The 7,131-nt window shown below is 38.8% G+C and overlaps 1 protein-coding gene across 5 annotated transcripts in view; it reads right to left on the reverse strand.

Annotated features, from left to right (window-relative positions):
* Window positions 1–4,682, reverse strand: part of bru2 (bruno 2) — a 63,608-nt gene extending 58,926 nt beyond the window's left edge. For 4 of the 5 annotated variants that reach the window (XR_015271288.1, XM_086831253.1, XM_020952363.2 and 1 more), the window contains exon 1: window positions 3,782–4,682. The gene's annotated coding sequence lies outside the window, so the exon portion shown is untranslated. The remainder of the gene's footprint in view (window positions 1–3,781) is intronic. The other variant, XM_086831263.1, reaches the window with a different exon arrangement.
* Between the last annotated feature and the right edge of the window lie 2,449 nt (window positions 4,683–7,131).

Genomic DNA, 7,131 nt, shown 5'->3' on the forward strand with positions numbered 1-7,131 from the left:
GGGAGACAACCGCACGTAAACGCCAACGATGGACAACTAACGAAGCCGAAATTCCAATTTCAATTTCATAATTTTACTCCACAAAAAAGGTGTCCTCTCTCTCTCTAGGTCTCGCGAGATATATGTTATCTGGTAACTGATAAGGGCCTTATCGCATAATTGCTTACTGATTGCTGCCAGGTAAAAATTTTCACCCACTCTCTGGAGTCAGTTTTCTCTGGCCAAACATTTGCTCTCCAAGGGAGAGCCGTGCGCTACCGAGTCAAGTCGAAAATGTTGGCTTTTGTTTGAGTTTCGCTATCGCTATCGGGTTGTACAGGTTGTCGAGCTCTTTAATTGAATATCTTATCGAGAGCCCCAAATCGTGTGGAGAAGGAAATACCTTCCATCGAATCCCGCTTAGCCTGGAAAACACACATGACGAAACACGGGATGATATGACCGGAAACCAATAGCTCTAACTATATCGAACAACTGCAATTGAACTTGTTTTACAGCGGCGAAAGAACTTTCGACTTGGCGCTCGATATATCCGCACTATAATGCTCATAAATATAAACTAAACCCGTGCGAGCCGCCGCTCTGAATTTATATATGTACCGGGGGGATATATATCCGTCCGTCGGGTCGGTCTGTGTGTCTGCAGGGCCATTACACAAATACCAGGAGAAATGGAGACCAATGAGCTTGCCACGTAGCCGAAGTATCGATGGGTTTTCGAGTGGGTGACTTGTGGGGTCGTGTGACCGGACAGCCGTTCTCAGCCGACACACATACCACTCTCAGGTATATACTATATATACCATGTATAGGATATATAGGATATATATGGTATGGCATAGAGTGGTTAGTGGACGTAGCGAAAGAAAGCAGCCTTTGTCATTGTGTGCCATCGAATTATAATAAGCGACTATTTAGTGGTAAATGTGTGTCACTTTACATATGGCCCAAAACCCTGGCTCCTACCCTCTAACCAATAGATAATTATGGGGTTTGTGGAGTGGACAGTTAGCTATGGCCGGAATCGAACAGGAAAAAATCGAAAATTCAATTACATATTCATGGCTTTAGTTATAAGTTTAACCATTTCCAGGGACTGTCACATCAAGTGCTGCAAGGGCTTCAAGGAAACCGCTAAATTCAGTAACTGAATTTAAAATTAGACAAGGTAAGTCAGTGGGATTTATAGGAAATCTTAAATTAAAAATTTAAATTCAATACACCTTTTCGAGCACTTCATTCACAAATTTTCCTCTAGTCAATTATCAGCTGATAAGAACTGAGTGTGTTGCTCTATTTAAATGGAATTTGCCATTAATGTGAAATAGTGTCAGAACTCCCATACGAGATTAGTTAATCAGCTTATTACGTTGTATACTAAAACGTTGTTCTATGTAAAGATTGGAAAACCAAACCAACCATTAAAATATACACACTCCAGTCGACCTGTATTCTATATATAATCCCCCATCTCTTGGCGGGCTTAAGCCGAATATAAATTAACTTGGTGATACCAATCTGCTGCTGCTTATCGGGAGCTGAGGCCTGTACCTAATTGTTTGCCATTTTATCTAATCTTAGATTCTTATCGCGAGCAATTACTCCGTACTTCCTTTCGATGCCAGGTTAGCCTCTGTGCCCGAGAATCCCCTGGAATCTTTAACCCATTCCACCCACAAACATGCGACACAGATACAGTGGGTCACATCTGCTGCTACACACTCACAACAGGCACTGTGGTTTTAGTGCACAATGGCCGCCATAAAAGTTCAGTCATTGAATTCAAAGATATATGAGTGTGCGAGTGTAACCATGTATATATACTTCTTTTTGTTTCATTCATTGTTCTTTTAGACACTGAAAATAATGACTTTAATTTATAAAAGGTTGTAAATATTAAGTGGAGTATATATTAATTAAAAACATAGAATATTAAATGAGAATAAAAATGCATATTTTGATTTAATTAAATGAGGGAAATGTCTATTTATAAAATTCGGTATATTATTCAAACTTTGCTGCTGCCTTCCTTATATTAATCCCTAATATAGATTTAAGTTGATTGCACAAGTAAATAAATAAGTAGAGAAAAGCCAAGTAAATAAACAAATTTCAGCCATACTTTCCAGACTTTTTCTTTTAATTTTTAACAACTTTTCTTCAAGTGTCAATGTGTGGCAACTGGTAACCCTTTTTTTGTTCCTGCGGTTCGATTTTTTTCGTGTCCTTACTGCTTGCTCCTTCTGTTTTGGCTGACCCCGAATGTCGATCAATATTGAATTGAATTTGACCAATAGCTAAAGCCACGTCTCGACTCCATTCAGTCAGACATTTCTGCGGCCACGAGCTAGATGTTAATGTTATTTAATAATTTACTCGATGTACGGCATTTCGGAAACACAAAACACTGGTTGTTTGTGGAAACTAAATATTGAATGCAACATCAACTTTAACTTCCTCCCAAAAAGGGGACGGAAGGGGGAACCCTCAATTCCAATAATATTATTAGAAACTCAACTGGAAAATCGAAGAAGTTGAAGAAACCACAGGAATGCGGTTGGAAATGCAACAAAAGCCAAAACACAGTTTAGTGGTTGAATAACGACAACAGCAGGAGCCAGGACATGCCGCCTAGTCCTTTTGGGGGAGGGATGTACGTATACTGTAGACCAACCAAAAGACCAAAAGACCGACAGACAGTGAACTACTAATAAAGCCAGGTGAGCAAGGTGTACAGGACAGAGCAGGGGATTCCGCACAAAAGGAAGCACAAATAATATAAATTAAATGTGGGCAAGAGATGCCGCCCCCAAGCTCCTCCACCTCCCCCGTACACTCTCCTTGAAAGAAAAGCAAGCTGAGTAATTATTTCCGGCAGGGTGGACAGGACTCAGGAATGGGGGGAGTGGGAGGTGGAAAAGTCCTTGCGGTTTGACTGCAACACATGGCCGGACACTTAAACCGAAGTGTGGCAAACGGGGTTGGAAAATCTATCTGGGCAATAATTTCGGTTGACATGCTTGCGGTAATTATTGACCGTAATGACAAAACCGTATACGAATACGGAAAATGGAAGCCGACTCCTCCGTGTCCGTGTCCGTGTCCGTGTCCCGAGACCGAGACCGAAACCCTGACAAATTAGTTTTAGTTTTTGGGGTCATCTGACGGTGTTGCTGTTTGCTGCCTTCCGCTGCTAATTGGATACTATTTTATGGACCCACCGGCTGCTGGACACCAGCTGATTCCGGGATTTGGCATAAATTTTCAAAGCTTTCCCCTCTTGAGAACCTCTCCCCCGGTTAAGCAAATAAAAATTGTCAACATATAGTGTGAAGAAGAATCATAATTTAATTTCATTCCTCTTTTTATTTGCATTTGATGCGGAAGATTTACGGGCGCCTGGCCTATATATATATAGCGATATTAATGGAACAGAGCTGTCGAACACAACACAGACCGAGAGTTTGTCCAAAAACTAATTAATAATTTCGTGTTTCTTTTTCTTTATTTTTCCTATGACTTATTTTCGGATGGCTCTCTATGATTTTTTCTATATTTTTCCACGATCGACTTTTCCGATTTCCTTCTGCTTTTTTGCTAAATTCATTTCAATGCCGGCTATTTTTGTTGCAATGTGGCGCACATGTTGGACATTCAGTGGGTCATAAATATTGAATGCGACGACGTCCAGAGAACCCATTCCCCCAAATGATCCACTGGAACAGCATCAAGTTCTGTAGGTACATACATACATATATGTTTTTATAAACCATAGACTTACTTCAATTGCAATTGGCTCGAGCTTCCGCGGACTAGAATGATTTCTTTGTGTGACAAATTGCCGGGTTTATTGTGTCTGTGGAGATCCCAGATCCAAGATACAAGCTACAAGATACAATATCCACGAACCAAGAAGTCACACACAACCGATGACGATGACGAGGGAGATCGTTGATCGCGTGAGTCGAGCGACAAATGAATTCACTTGATGGGTGAAGTGCGAGGTCAAATCTTTGCGATGTCACAAAAGCGATCGCACTCGCGGATACATCACATTTAAAGATGTAGATGTAGATACAAATACGACGCACTGCAGATACAATCATCAAACAATACAGCGAGGCAAATTTACAACACTCTAGAATTTATTTTATATTTTGTTATGCTATGTTAATTGCAATTTGTAGAGGGAATTTGTCTAGGTTTTTTACTTCATTTGTTTATGAGACATTTATTACACATTTATTAAGGGATAAGCTTATGGTTTAACTTATGTTTTGTCTTGATTTTTTTTTAGATTGAATTTATTTTTAAAACTTTATATTCCTTACTTTATTTACTTTGCAAATTTATTACAACTTTGCAGCTTGATTTGATTTCTACTTTAAACTGAGATCAGTTTGCTTTTCTATACACACACTTTTTTCACACTTTTCGACTAGAATTTCCACACTTTTCGTGCTGGCACTGCGAGTGACATGATTTTCCAAAAAAACTGCACTGGGCCACAAAAATATTATTTTATATATGCTGCACTTTGGATCGCTGTGTGCTTTTCTTTTCGGGCGTGTAAAAGTGAAAATGCGAGTGGGCGGCCGCCGGGCAAAGGCGACGGGAAAAGCGATGCGATGCGCGCGATTTTCTCGCGTGGGGCTCGAAGAACGTCCAAGATGGCACTGCCACCGCCGATCGACTTGACAGGCCATGGAGCCGCCCAGCGGAGCGGTGTTATTTATTCCGACAAAAAAAAAGAAAATATAAATTATAAGTATAAATAATATATTGGGGGGGAAATAAAAATTATACATGTTTTTCTTATTTAAAACTTAATTGAATTCGCCAGGGAGCGGCGGGAAAAGCGAGCCGCGTTGAACATAATTTAAATCAAAACAGAAATTAATTTCCCGCTCATCTCCCTCTCTCTCTCTTATTCTCACTGCACTTGCTGCTCTGTTTAATTTCTCAGGTTTTCGCGGAAAACTGTCAGCAAGTGTCCACCGGAGAGGAAAACCTCAACGAGTGGGCGTTGTGTCAGTGTGCAGACTCGAAAGACTCTTGGCGATCTCTGATCTTCGATCGATTTGAATGCTTTTACGAGCTGTCCGAGCGGAAAACAAAACAAGAACCATAACAGAACATCTGTTTTCCTTTTATTTACGCTTTTCCCTAATTTCTGCTGATCTGTCCCCCAAGCGTCTAGGTGTGCTCGGGCGCATTATTTTCTTTATTTTCCCATGACATGTTGTCAGGCGGATTAGTTTGGCCGTTAGTTTGACAGGCGCTATAAGTAGACACTCAAGTGGGTGGCAATCTAATTTGGCCGCGCTGCTCGAACAATTTGAATATTGCTCGGGGGATTAATGGGTGTGGATATGACCCATTTGGGTTGCACTCTATAAATTACACTTGCACAGATTAACTGCTCGATTTTGTTGGATGGAAAGCGTAGGCAAAATATTAGAAATTTAAATTTGATTATGGATAATGTTTTTAGGTTTGGGAAGGATATTAAAAAGTTGATAGTTTTCATCATAATTTTCATTATTCAAATGAAAATTATTGGAAATTCACATAAACAAGTTTTCTACACTTTAAAACGCTCTCGGAAAATGATTATAACTAGGAAACAACAAAGAACACAACCATACATATGCACATTATGATAAACAAAACAAGTTTCAATTAAATACGTAAAATATTCTTTAATATTTAACATAATACTATAAATATATATGTTTGATTAAATATGTAATATATTCTTAACTATAAATAACTTTAATATATGTATAAACATAATGTTTTATATATTTATATTATACATACATATTTATATAATATATTTAACTTATTCTTTACCATATATACGCTTAATTTATCTATAAATCTAATATTTATACATTAATAATCATTTTTATTAATATTGTGAAAAGAGTTTGAATATTTTACAATTTTAATAGTTAACACTGTAAATAAATTAATATATTGATACCCTCGTGAGGTATTATAAGTTTAGTTTGCAAATAAATCTACCAGCATATAAATTGTTTAACCTTTATACGAATTAACAAAATTTTCAAGTATTTCACACCCTCACTTAAAAAGGAAAATATTTAATTTTGGGTATATTCCTATTATAACTGAGTTGAGTGTTTGAGGCTTTGGGCTTCCATTTAAAGTCCACTCAAATAAAATAGTATGTGGTTTCAGGTGAGCAGCCTAAAATTGGGAGAACTTACATATCTGGGGAAGTGGATGTTGGACGCTAAGCGTCGACTTCCAATATCGGTAAGTGAGTGGGAGAGGGGGAGAGGGGGAGAGAGAGTCGCTCTCTGAAGCTTCCGCTTAAGCTCTTCCCGTTTTCTTCGCCGCCATTCCCTTTTGCATTTTGCATTTGCTTTTTGTAGTGTTCAGTCGAAAAACGTGCAGCTCGTGTTAAAAGAGTGGGAAAAGCCGGAAAACGGCTGGAAAACTGATGCCGGTGGCCCGCCTTAATAACCCACCCCTCTGCTGGGCTGGGAAACGGATCATCATGCGAAAATCAGGTGCAAAAGCCTGAAAATCTATGGGTGACGCACATTAGTATTTTGCTTGGCATACAGAGAAAAAAAAAGTACAGTGAAACCAAAAATCATAAAAGTGTAAGTGTTAATATCAAGTGCCGCTATATTTAGTCTCGGTTCGTATTTATTTTATATTTTATGTAATTTTTAGGTATTTCGTGGCATTTTCTGTGGCCTGCATTTCGTTCAGTGTATACCTTTGCGAATTTTATCAAAGAAAAGAAGGAAGAGAGAGAGAGAGAGAGAGAGAGCAAGACAGAGGAAAGCTCTTTCGTTTGGACATCCGGCACAAGCAACTGAGTGAGTGCAGATCATCCATTTCTCTTGTACTCTTTTATGTTATGGTTGTGCGGCGGCTTAAGCTTCGCCGTTAGCTTAACTATTTTTGGTAATTGCCCTTGAAAATGGGATGTAAGCGTGGGAAGTGTGTAGATCCTAAGATGCGATCCTCATTTGTGGACTGCAAGCTTTATGCAGTGTTTCTTTTGATTGTGTGGGGTGTAAAAGATGAATTAAATGATGCGCAAATAGAACTTGGAATAATCAGAATTAAAAAGCCTTAAATAACACA

Source organism: Drosophila serrata, unplaced genomic scaffold (genome assembly GCF_035046125.1).
Source record: "Drosophila serrata isolate PLE 108 unplaced genomic scaffold, ASM3504612v1 contig_240, whole genome shotgun sequence".
In the NCBI taxonomy this organism is placed as follows: domain Eukaryota; kingdom Metazoa; phylum Arthropoda; class Insecta; order Diptera; family Drosophilidae; genus Drosophila; species Drosophila serrata.